Here is an 11,248-nt window from a genome sequence, read left to right as displayed (position 1 = left end):
GGGAGCGGGGATCCGGCGACGATTCGCCTGGAGCTGATACCGGTCCGAAACTCTAAGGAGTGCCCTTCTGGCCCGATGCCAGGTCCGGTGGCAACGACGAATATGGGCCTGAACAGAAGGCACTGAGAGCTCCTTCTCCTGAGAAGGGAACAAGGGAGGTTGGTAGCCATACAGGCACTGGAAGGGAGACATCCCAGTGGCAGATGTAGGGGAGAGTATTGTGGGCATACTCAACCCAAGGCAACTGAGAGACCCAGGAGGTGGGGTTGGAAGAGGCCAGGCAGCGTAGCGTGGATTCCATCTTCTGGTTGGCTCTCTCCGCCTGACCATTAGATTGGGGGTGAAAACCAGATGTGAGACTGACTGTAGCTCCAATGGCCAAACAGAAGGACTTCCAGACAGCAGAGGTAAACTGAGGGCCACGGTCGGAAACGATATCACTGGGCAACCCGTGGACCCTGAAAACCTCCCTAACCAGGATCTCGGACGTCTCCGAGGCAGAGGGAAGCTTGGCAATTGGCACAAAGTGGGCGAACTTGCTGAATCTGTCCACGATAGTCAGAACGACCGTGTTCCCCCAGAAGCGGGCAACCCAGTGACAAAGTCCAGGGCCAGATGCGACCATGGTCGCCGGGGAATAGGAAGGGGGTGAAGTAGTCCAGAGCTGGGCCGATTGGTACCCTTATTCTGCGCACACACTGGACAGGCAGCAACATAACCCCGAGTATCCTCGGCCATGGCAGACCACCAAAACGTCTGCGAAGAAACGCCATCGTCCGAGCCACGCCAGGGTGACAAGCCATCTTGCTGGCGTGGGACCATTTGAGGACCGCAGGACGAACCGACTCAGGCACAAACAACCGACCGGGTGGACCGTTACCGGGACCGGGCTGCGTCCGAAGAGCCGCCATCACCTCCTCCTCAATCTTCCACCTAACAGCTCCCACGACGCAGTTCCGGGGGAGAATTGTCTCGGTCTTGGACCCACTCTCCTCCGTCTTGGAGAACATCCGAGACAAGGCGTCCGCCTTGCCGTTCTTAGATCCAGGTCGGAACGTCAGGGAAAAATTGAATCGTCCAAAAAACAACGACCACCTGGCCTGACGGGAGTTGAGACGTCTAGCCGATTGCACGTAAGCAAGATTCTTGTGGTCCGTCCAGACAATAAACGGTTGCTCCGCCCCCTCCAACCAGTGGCGCCACTCCTCCAAGGCAAGTTTCACCGCGAGAAGCTCCCGGTTACCCACATCGTAATTCCTCTCCGCAGGCGAAAGGCGACGAGTAGTAGGCGCAGGGATGGAGTTTACTGTCCGTGGAGCATCGCTGCGACAGGATGGCGCCAACTCCCACATCAGACGCGTCCACTTCAACGACGAACTGACGGGCCGTGTCCGGTTGAGAGAGAATCGGTGCGTTGGTGAATCGCCTCTTCAAATCCAGAAACGCTCGATCCGCCTCCGGATTCCACTTGAAGCTCCTGATACTGGAAGTCAAGGCAGTTAACGGAGCGGCCACACGGCTGTAATCCCGGATGAATCTGCGGTAGAAATTCGCAAACCCCAAAAATCTCTGGAGCTGCAATCTCGTACCGGGCTGGGCCCATTCCAGAACCGCTCTAACCTTCTCCTGGTCCATCCTAATCTCTCCCCTGGAGATGATGTACCCGAGAAAGGATGTCGTGTGGGCGTGAAACTCGCACTTCTCGGCCTTCACGAACAGGCGATTCTCCAACAATCGCTGCAGAACCTGCCGGACATGCTGGACGTGGTCGGAAGGTTCCTTCGAGAAGATCAGAATGTCATCCAGGTAAACAAACACAAAGAGACCGATCATATCTCTCAGGACGTCGTTCACCATACTCTGGAATACCGCTGGAGCATTGGTCAGTCCAAACGGCATCACCTGATACTCGAAGTGACCCATCGGTGTATTGAAACCCGTCAACCACTCGTCTCCCTCTCTGATCCGGACCATGTGATACGCATTGCGTAGGTCTAGCTTGGTGAACACCGTAGCACCCTGTAAGGAGTCGAAGGCAGAACTCATCAAGGGCAGGGGATACTTGTTCTTGACCGTGATGTCATTCAACCCCCGATAATCAATACACGGTCGAAGAGAGCCATCCTTCTTACCCACAAAGAAGAATCCTGCCCCCAGGGGTGATGACGAGGGACGAACGAGACCAGCAGCTAGGGACTCCTTGATGTAGGTCTCCAAAGCCTCACGTTCAGGGCGGGAGATACTGTATAACCTTCCCTTGGGGTAGACAGCTCCAGGGAACAGGTTGATGGCACAATCATATGGTCGGTGGGGAGGGAGTGACAGAGCCTTCTGCTTACTGAACACTTCCCCAAATCGTGATATGTCTCGGGAACCAGGGACAAATCTGGGGGTTTAGCCTCAATCACCTGACTGGGAACCGAATGGGGACAGGCAGTCTTGAGACAGTTAGCATGACAATCAAGGCTCCAACTCGTTACCTTGCCCGTCACCCAATCGAACGTGGGATTGTGTTCCTTCAGCCAGGGGTATCCAAGGACCAGAGGAACATGGGAAGACGGCAGAATGAAGAATGAAATCATCTCCGAATGATTCCCCGACAACAGCATCTTAACCGGTTCAGTCCTCATCGTGATACGTGCCAGACTACTGCCGTTCAGAGTGGTCGCTTCAATGGCTTCCGGCAATTGCTCCTTGGAAAGCCCCAGCTGTTCCACCAACTCGGCATCAAGAAAGCTTCCATCGGCACCTGAATCGATAAAAGCGTTAATCGCTAAGCTCTGATTCCTGTTCACAAGGGTAGCCGGGAAACGGGGTCTGACAGAGGTACTGAGAGGTTGAAACTGGCTCGCTAAAAGTCCTCCCAACTTTAGCGAGCCGGGCAGTTTGACGACCGCCGGGAACAAGTGGAGATGTAATGTCCCGAGCTACCACAGTAGAGGCAGCAGTTGGTCTTACGTCTATGTTGACGCTCCTCCTTGGTTAACCCGTGCCGCCCCACTTGCATGGGTTCAGAATCGAGAGAGAGGACCTCTCCACTAATCCTTTGTGGTGGAGCATGATCGACGTGTTCTGGTCCACCACCCGACCCGACTGGAACCTGAGAAGCTGATCGGTTGGACGGAGCCCATTGCTTCTCCCTCCTTCGCTCTCGGACTCGATTATCCACCCGAATAGACAAGGCTACCAAGCTGTCCAGGTCACTAGGCTCCGGATAGGAGATCAACTCATCCTTGAGCTGCTCCGACAGACCCTGGTAAAAGGCCGCTTGCAGAGACTCCTCATTCCACCCACTCTCCACAGCCAATGTCTTGAACTCGATCACGAAGTCGGCCACGCTGCGAGTTCCTTGGCGAAGCGAAAACAGGCGCCTAGCTGCGTCCCTCCCTCGGACGGAATGGTCGAAGAGCTTCCTCATCTCGGCCGTGAACCCCTGGTATGAAGCCATGCAGGGATCCTGTCGTTCCCAAACGGCTGAAGCCCACTCCAGCGCTCGACCACGCAGCAACTCAATCACAAAGGCTATCCTAGCCTTGTCTGTGGCATAAGAGTAGGGCTGTAGATCGAACACTAATCCACACTGCATAAGGAAGGAACGGCATCTTCCCAGCTCCCCCTCATATTTATCCGGCGTCGGAACCTTGGGCTCACGGAAGGACACAGCTCCAGAAGCGGCAGGCGAGATGGGTGAAACCGGTAGTGGATCCTCCACCGGACTCTTGCGTTGGTTCTGGACCTCCGTCAGACCGGTAGAAAGGTTCCGAACTGACAACGCGATCTCCTGTAGTACCGTGCTATGATGGCCCAACATCTTCTCCTGATGGGTAATGGCATGGCGAACAGAGTCCAGGTCCGCTGGGTTCATTACTGGCCGGATCGTTCTGTCACGAGTTACAAAGCCAGAACCCAGAAGCAGACCAGGACAAGGTAAGTTGAAACGAAGGTGAGTGTTTATTTACAAATTCAAGAGTGATGCTGAATAATCCAGGGAACAGAGCGGGCGGCGTTGATTAGTTGTTGGGGGTGCAGTGGTTGATCCCGTCATGGCTCGGCAGCCGCCGACCACCAGGCAGAGGTTGGATGAAGGCTCCGGACGAGTGACTGCAGATGGAACAAAACGGAGGTAAGTAAACAACAAACCAACAAGGTGCAAAAACAACAAAACTACCGCTAGAGGCTCTAAGACTGATACTCTGGTAAACCTACTGTTCATGGCTAACGATCCGGCAGGGAATGGATGTTAGGCCAGAGCCTAAGAAGGGTGATGATCAGGACCAGGTGTGCAGATTGCAGATGGGATGCAGGTGCGGAAATCAAGAGAGCTCCCCGGAGCGTTCCAGAACCCTCGGGAAACTGGAGATCCCGAGCAGAAAAACTAGTCCACAGACAGGACCCGACTCAGACTGCCGGGATCGTTACAGTTGGAGCCTAAGCCTACATCAAGTTTAAAGAGGAATTTCACCCTGTGTCTGCCACGGCATATAGTCATTACTATATTAACAACATTACATTTTTATCATAAACATCACAATTATCCAAACCACATGCTAGAACTAACACATTTTAATTTCACTGGGAGAATCGGGAAGTTTCGACTTCCTGTGTATGCTCATAGTGAACCAAAAAGTCTGGCATTCATAGCTAATGCAGATACCGCCCCCTAAGGTAGATGGGGCGTGCCCACAAACTTGGATGATGGCATTGTGTACTTCGAACGAACAACACACAGAAATCTCAGAACTTCTGTAGGCAAGATTTTTCTTGACACATTTTGTTTTTCACTTACGTTTGTCATCATGCCTGTGTGGTGTTCTGTCCCTGGCTGTGCTAATTACAAACAAGCGCATTCTACCTACCAGAGATTTACCCTCATGCTACCAGTGGCTTGTGGCTATCAAGAATGATGCGGCTTACAGTGACCAAGATTATCAGAGGGACTTTCAGGCTGAACTGATGGGGAATCCATTTCGAGGACAGCTGAGAAGTGATGCGATACCATAGATTTTTTCCCTTCACAATAAAACTGAAGATTTTCGATTAGAGGTAACCTAACGTTAGCTAGCTTGCTAGCCTAGCTGGACTGCATCTTTCTTTTTCCCAATGAGTTAAGCCAAAACCACGCCCCGTTATTCAGAGGGGCGTTCTACAATGCTCCCATTGGCTAGCGTTTGTTGGCTCGCGACAGCTGTTGCCTCACAGCCTGTTGAGAGACATGGATGAACACACACCCCTGAGAGACAGTGACCTTCCAAGGTAAGGATGGAAAGTGTAATTTAACAATTAGCTGACTACGGTAATGTAGGCCTATTATTAACATGTTTGGTAACATTTGCCCATGTCTTTATTTTCAGAGTTTCAATAAGTTGTAAAAATGTCTCAGAGAACTCTGCTGAATTCCCTCAATTGAAGGTCAGCTAAGTTAACCTCTTAACGTTACTAGCTCTGTATTTAAAGTTGTTATATTATCATTAGTGTCACACCAGCCTTCGCTTTGGCTCCCCCTCCTGTCCAGCTCAGGCGTTCGGCGTCGCCAGCCTTCTAGCTGCTGCCGAACCTACTGCTGGAAAACGCCTTTCACTCATCAACCCCAGACTTGTCTCGTCATTATTACACACACACCTGGTTCCAATCCCCACTCTATTACTGTACATATACTCCATTTGTCTTTGTCGGTCATTGTATACGTTACTTGTTTTCCTGAGAGGAATCTCTCCTACTATTTCCTGAGTACTTTATATTTTGCACTTTGGGTGCGCCCTGTGCCTTTTTGTTTATGAAGATATATTTTGAGCACAACAGTGTTTGGGTTTTGTCCCACTTTGATCTATGGTGCTTAAATAAATTCAGTAGTTCTAAACCTGCGACTGCCTCCTGCCTACTCCTCTCTACACCTGTGACAATTAGTAGTCTATTATCAGGTAAAAACATATGCTTATTATTCATAAGTTGCTCTGACTATAGCACACAACACATCATTACATTGTTTTCCTATTTAGAGTTGGCTACCCCCTGGGTACAAATATCATATTTGTTCACTTGTGGCGAGACCTACCTAGAGAGACCACTCAACTTTTGAAATGAGCCTACGCAGGAGGGGTGAATTCTGTTGAGTTACAAGAGTGGCTTCTAAAGACTTAGAGACACTGGAGTGATATGGAGGGTCAGCGTAACAAGACCCAGGAAAGGACATACAATTATTTTCAAGGTAATTATTGAAGTGGGTAAAATGATATTTCGTTGTTGGGATAGAGCAAATGAAAGGCATGCAGACATTCAGATAATAAATACAATGCACCTTCTGTTTAGGCTGGTTACAGGTGCCAACACAATATTTATAGTAGATCCCCCACTGTGGACAACAAGAGAACATAAAAAAACACTTGCTGTCCATCCAAAATGAGTATCACTCTGATACACTGTGTCACGGTTTCGGCCGAGGCTGCTCCTCCTCCTGGTTCGGGCAGGCTTCGGCGGTCGTCGTCCCCGGAGTACTAGCTGCCACCGATCTATGTTTCATGTTCGTTTGGTTTTGTCTGGATGTTGTACACCTGTGTCTTGTTAGTCCTCGTTAGTGTCCTATTTAGTTCTCGTTGTGTGTGCTTGTCGTTGTGTGTGATTGCGCTTCTGTTTCGTGTTTGGAGCTAAATTTTCCCTCCAGTGTTTTGGAGAGGTTATTTTGCACATGTTTGGGCGCCGTTTGTTTTGTCGCCTGTGTGCGCCGTGTATTCGCCTTCGGGCTTATTGTGCTTCTGTCTTTTATATATATTGCACTAAAGCCTTTGGACTGAGCCTCTGCGTCCTGCGCATGATTCATACACCACACCCACCTTCAGCACGCCTTGACAGAATCACACACCTTGCACCGATGGGAGGCCAGCAGGGTACCCACACCTCCACCTACCCTGCCCACCCCATCGGTCGGTCCACCAGTCCCAGGTTCGGAACCCAGGGGGATTCGGCTCTCGCTCCCGAGGGCGTATGACGGAACAGCTGCCGGGTGTCAGGGGTTCCTCCTGCAGGTGGAGCTCTACCTGGCCACTGTACACCCGGTGCCCTCGGGATACGAGAGCGTTTCCGCCCTCATCTCCTGTCTCACGGGCAAGGCGTTGGAGTGGGCTAACGCCGAGTGGAGGAAGATGGACGCCAACACCATCACCTACGCCGCGGCGGGGGAGCGTCTAGTCCATTTGAGACAGGGGAAGAGGAGCGCTCAGGTGTTCGCTCTAGAGTACCGGACTCTAGCGGCGGATGCAGGGTGGAATGAACGGGCTCTCATCGACCATTTTCGATGTAGCCTACGAGAGGACGTTCAACGTGAGTTGGCCTGCAGGGATACCCATCTTACCTTCGACCAGTTGGTCGATATGTCCATCTGTCTGGACACCCTGCTCCGGCACCTCCGAGCCGAGCCCTATGGAGCTCGGGGGTGCCGGCGCTAGAGAACGGAGGAGGAGGAGCCCGAGGGGGCCTGTCTCCTGCACCAAGTGCGGTCGTGGAGGGCACACTGCGGCCAGGTGCTGGGGAGGGTTCTCCGGGGGAGAAGACAACAGGCCATGCACTGGGGGGGCCTCCCAGGTGAGTAGACGTCCCACTTACCCAGAGCTTTCTGTTGCGCACTTTTGTATACCTGTTTGTTTTCCACAGGTTGCACCTCATTCCCAGCATAAGGCGCTAGTAGATTCAGGCGCAGCTGGGAATTTTGTTGATCGGAAGTTTTGTTTTGAGTTAGGGATCCCTCTCCTACCTGTTGACAAACCTTTTCCCGTTCATGCCTTAGATAGCCGCCCGTTGGGGTCGGGGTTGATCAGGGAGATCACAGCGCCACTTCGGATGTGTGCGCAGGGGGTCATGAGGAGACTATACAGCTGTATCTGATCGACTCTCCTGCGTACCCAGTGGTGCTGGGGATTCCCTGGTTAAGCACCCATAACCCTGCTATTTCGTGGCAACAGAGGGCTCTCGATGGGTGGTCTGCTCAGTGCGAGGGGCGATGTCTGGGTGTTTCCGTGGGGGCGACTTCGGTGGAAAGTCCAAACCAAGTGCCCGCACTGCACATTCCGCCTGAATATGGGGATTTAGCTCTCGTGTTTAGCAAATCTAGGGCGACGCAGTTGCCTCCTCATAGACAGGGGGATTGTGCGATTGATCTCCAGGCAGGAGCAGCGCTCCCACGGAGCCATGTGTATCCTTTGTCTCAAGAGGAGAGAAAAGCTATGGAGACTTACATAGCCGAATCTTTGAGACAGGGATACATTCGGCCCTCCACTTCTCCCGCCTCCTCGAGCTTCTTTTTTGTGAAAAAGAGAGATGGAGGGTTGCGCCCGTGCATTGATTACCGTGGTCTCAATCAGATTACTGTGAAATACAGTTATCCACTCCCTCTGATTGCGACCATGACGGAGTCATTGCATGGAGCGCGGTTTTTCACAAAACTGGATCTCAGGAGCGCGTATAACTTGGTGCACATTAGGGAGGGTGACGAATGGAAGACAGCGTTTAGTACCACGTCAGGTCATTTCGAATATCTCGTCATGCCATATGGGTTGATGAATGCTCCATCAGTCTTCCAATCCTTCGTAGATGACATTTTCCGGGATATGCAGGGACAAGGGGTGGTCGTGTACATTGATGACATTCTGGTGTACTCGTCTACCCGAGCCGAGCATATAACCCTGGTGCGTCGTGTATTGAGGAGGCTGTTGGAGCACGACCTATATGTCAAGGCAGAGAAATGTCTGTTTTTCCAGGAGTCGGTCTCCTTTTTGGGTTATCGGTTGTCCGCGTCAGGGGTGAGAATGGAGGTGGATCGTGTGTCCGCTGTGCGTAATTGGCAAACCCCAACTACTGTAAAAGAGGTGCAGCAGTTTTTGGGCTTTGCGAATTACTACCGGAGGTTTATCTGGGGTTTTGGACAGGTGGCAGCTCCCATCACGTCCCTTCTGAAGGGGGGTCCGGTGCGCCTGCAGTGGTCAGCCGATGCGGACAGGGCCTTTAGGAGACTGAAGGACCTGTTTACGTCGGCTCCGGTGCTGGCGCATCCGGATCCCGCATTACCCTTTCAGGTCGAGGTAGACGCATCTGAGGCTGGTATAGGGGCCGTTCTCTCTCAACGGTCCGGCACGCCACCTAAACTCCGCCCCTGTGCTTTTTACTCAAAGAAGCTCAGCCCGGCGGAGCGTAACTATGACGTTGGGGACAGGGAGCTGTTAGCTGTAGTTCAAGCCCTTAAGGTGTGGAGGCATTGGCTTGAGGGGGCTCAACACCCTTTCCTCATTTTGACTGACCATCGGAACCTGGAGTACATCCGGGCAGCGAGGAGACTGAACCCTCGCCAGGCTCGATGGAGTATGTTTCTCACCAGGTTCGTATTTAAAATCACGTACATCCCTGGGTCCCAGAATGGTAAGGCGGATGCGCTGTCCCGGCGGTATGACACGGAGGAGAGGTCCGTTGAGCCCACTCCCATACTACCGGAGTCTTGCCTTGTGGCACCGGTGGTGTGGGAGGTCGATGCCGAAATCGAGCGAGCGTTGCGTGCACGACCCCAGCCCTCCACAGTGTCCTGAGGGTCGGAAGTACGTTCCGCTCGAGATTCGGGATCGACTCATTTACTGGGCTCACACGTCACCCTCCTCTGGACATCCGGGTATCGGCCGGACGGTGCATTGCCTTAGCACTAAATACTGGTGGCCCACTTTGGCTAGGGATGTGAGGGTTTATGTCTCCTCCTGCTCGGTGTGTGCCCAGTGTAAGGCGCCCCGACATCTGCCCAGGGGTAAGTTACAACCCCTGCCCGTTCCACAACGACCATGGTCCCACCTCTCGGTGGATTTTGTGACAGACCTTCCCCTCTCTCAGGGGAATACCACCATCCTGGTCGTTGTGGACCGGTTCTCTAAGGCCTGTCGTCTTCTCCCTATGTCGGGTCTTCCTACTGCCCTACAGACCGCTGAGGCCCTATTTACCCACGTCTTCCGGCATTACGGGGTACCCGAGGATATAGTGTCTGATCGAGGTCCCCAGTTTACCTCTCGTGTTTGGAGAGCGTTCATGGAGCTTTTGGGGGTCTCGGTTAGCCTTACCTCAGGGTACCACCCGGAGAGTAACGGGCAGGTAGAACGTGTCAACCAGGATGTGGGTAGGTTTCTGAGGTCGTATTGCCAGGACCGGCCGGAGGAGTGGGCACGGTACATTCCCTGGGCCGAGATGGCCCAGAACTCTCTCCGCCACTCCTCTACTAACCTAACCCCCTTCCAATGTGTGTTAGGTTACCAGCCGGTTCTGGCACCTTGGCAGCAGAGCCAGATCGAGGCCCCTGCGGTGGATGATTGGATGAGGCGCTCGGAAGAGACGTGGAATGCTGCCCACGTCCACCTGCAGCGGGCCGTCCTTCGTCACAAGGCGAGCGCCGATCTCCACCGCAGTGAGGGGCCGGTGTACGCACCCGGAGATCGAGTCTGGCTCTCTACCAGAAACCTACCCCTCCGCCTGTCCTGCCGGAAGCGGGGTCGGCGGTTTGTGGGGCCCTTTAAAGTCCTGAGAAGATTGAACAAGGTGTGTTATAGGTTACATCTACCTGTTGAGTATAAGAAAATTAACCCCTCGTTCCATGTGTCTCTTCTCAGGCCGGTGGTAGCTGGTCCACTCCAGGACAATGAGATAGGGGAGACTCCTCCGCCCCCACTGGACATCGAGGGGCTCCGGCGTACACCGTTCGGTCCATCTTGGACTCTAGACGCCGGATGGGGGTCTCCAGTATCTCGTGGAGTGGGAGGGGTACGGCCCGGAGGAGCGGTGCTGGGTGCCGCGGAGGGACATCCTAGACCCATCTCTCCTGTCGGAGTTCCACCGGGACCATCCCGCGCGCCCTGCTCCGCGTCCTCCTGGTCGTCCCCCGAGGCCGGGGTCGGCGCACGGCTGGAGCCGCGCGTCAAGGGGGGGTCTGTCACGGTTTCGGCCGAGGCTGCTCCTCCTCCTGGTTCGGGCAGGCTTCGGCGGTCGTCGTCCCCGAGTACTAGCTGCCACCGATCTATGTTTCATGTTCGTTTGGTTTTGTCTGGATGTTGTACACCTGTGTCTTGTTAGTCCTCGTTAGTGTCCTATTTAGTTCTCGTTGTGTGTGCTTGTCGTTGTGTGTGATTGCGCTTCTGTTTCGTGTTTGGAGCTACATTTTCCCTCCAGTGTTTTGGAGAGGTTATTTTGCACATGTTTGTGTGCCGTTTGTTTTGTCGCCTGTGTGCGCCGTGTA

Source organism: Coregonus clupeaformis, chromosome 1 (assembly GCF_020615455.1).
Source record: "Coregonus clupeaformis isolate EN_2021a chromosome 1, ASM2061545v1, whole genome shotgun sequence".
NCBI lineage: Eukaryota > Metazoa > Chordata > Actinopteri > Salmoniformes > Salmonidae > Coregonus > Coregonus clupeaformis.
This window is presented reverse-complemented; position numbering follows the sequence as displayed.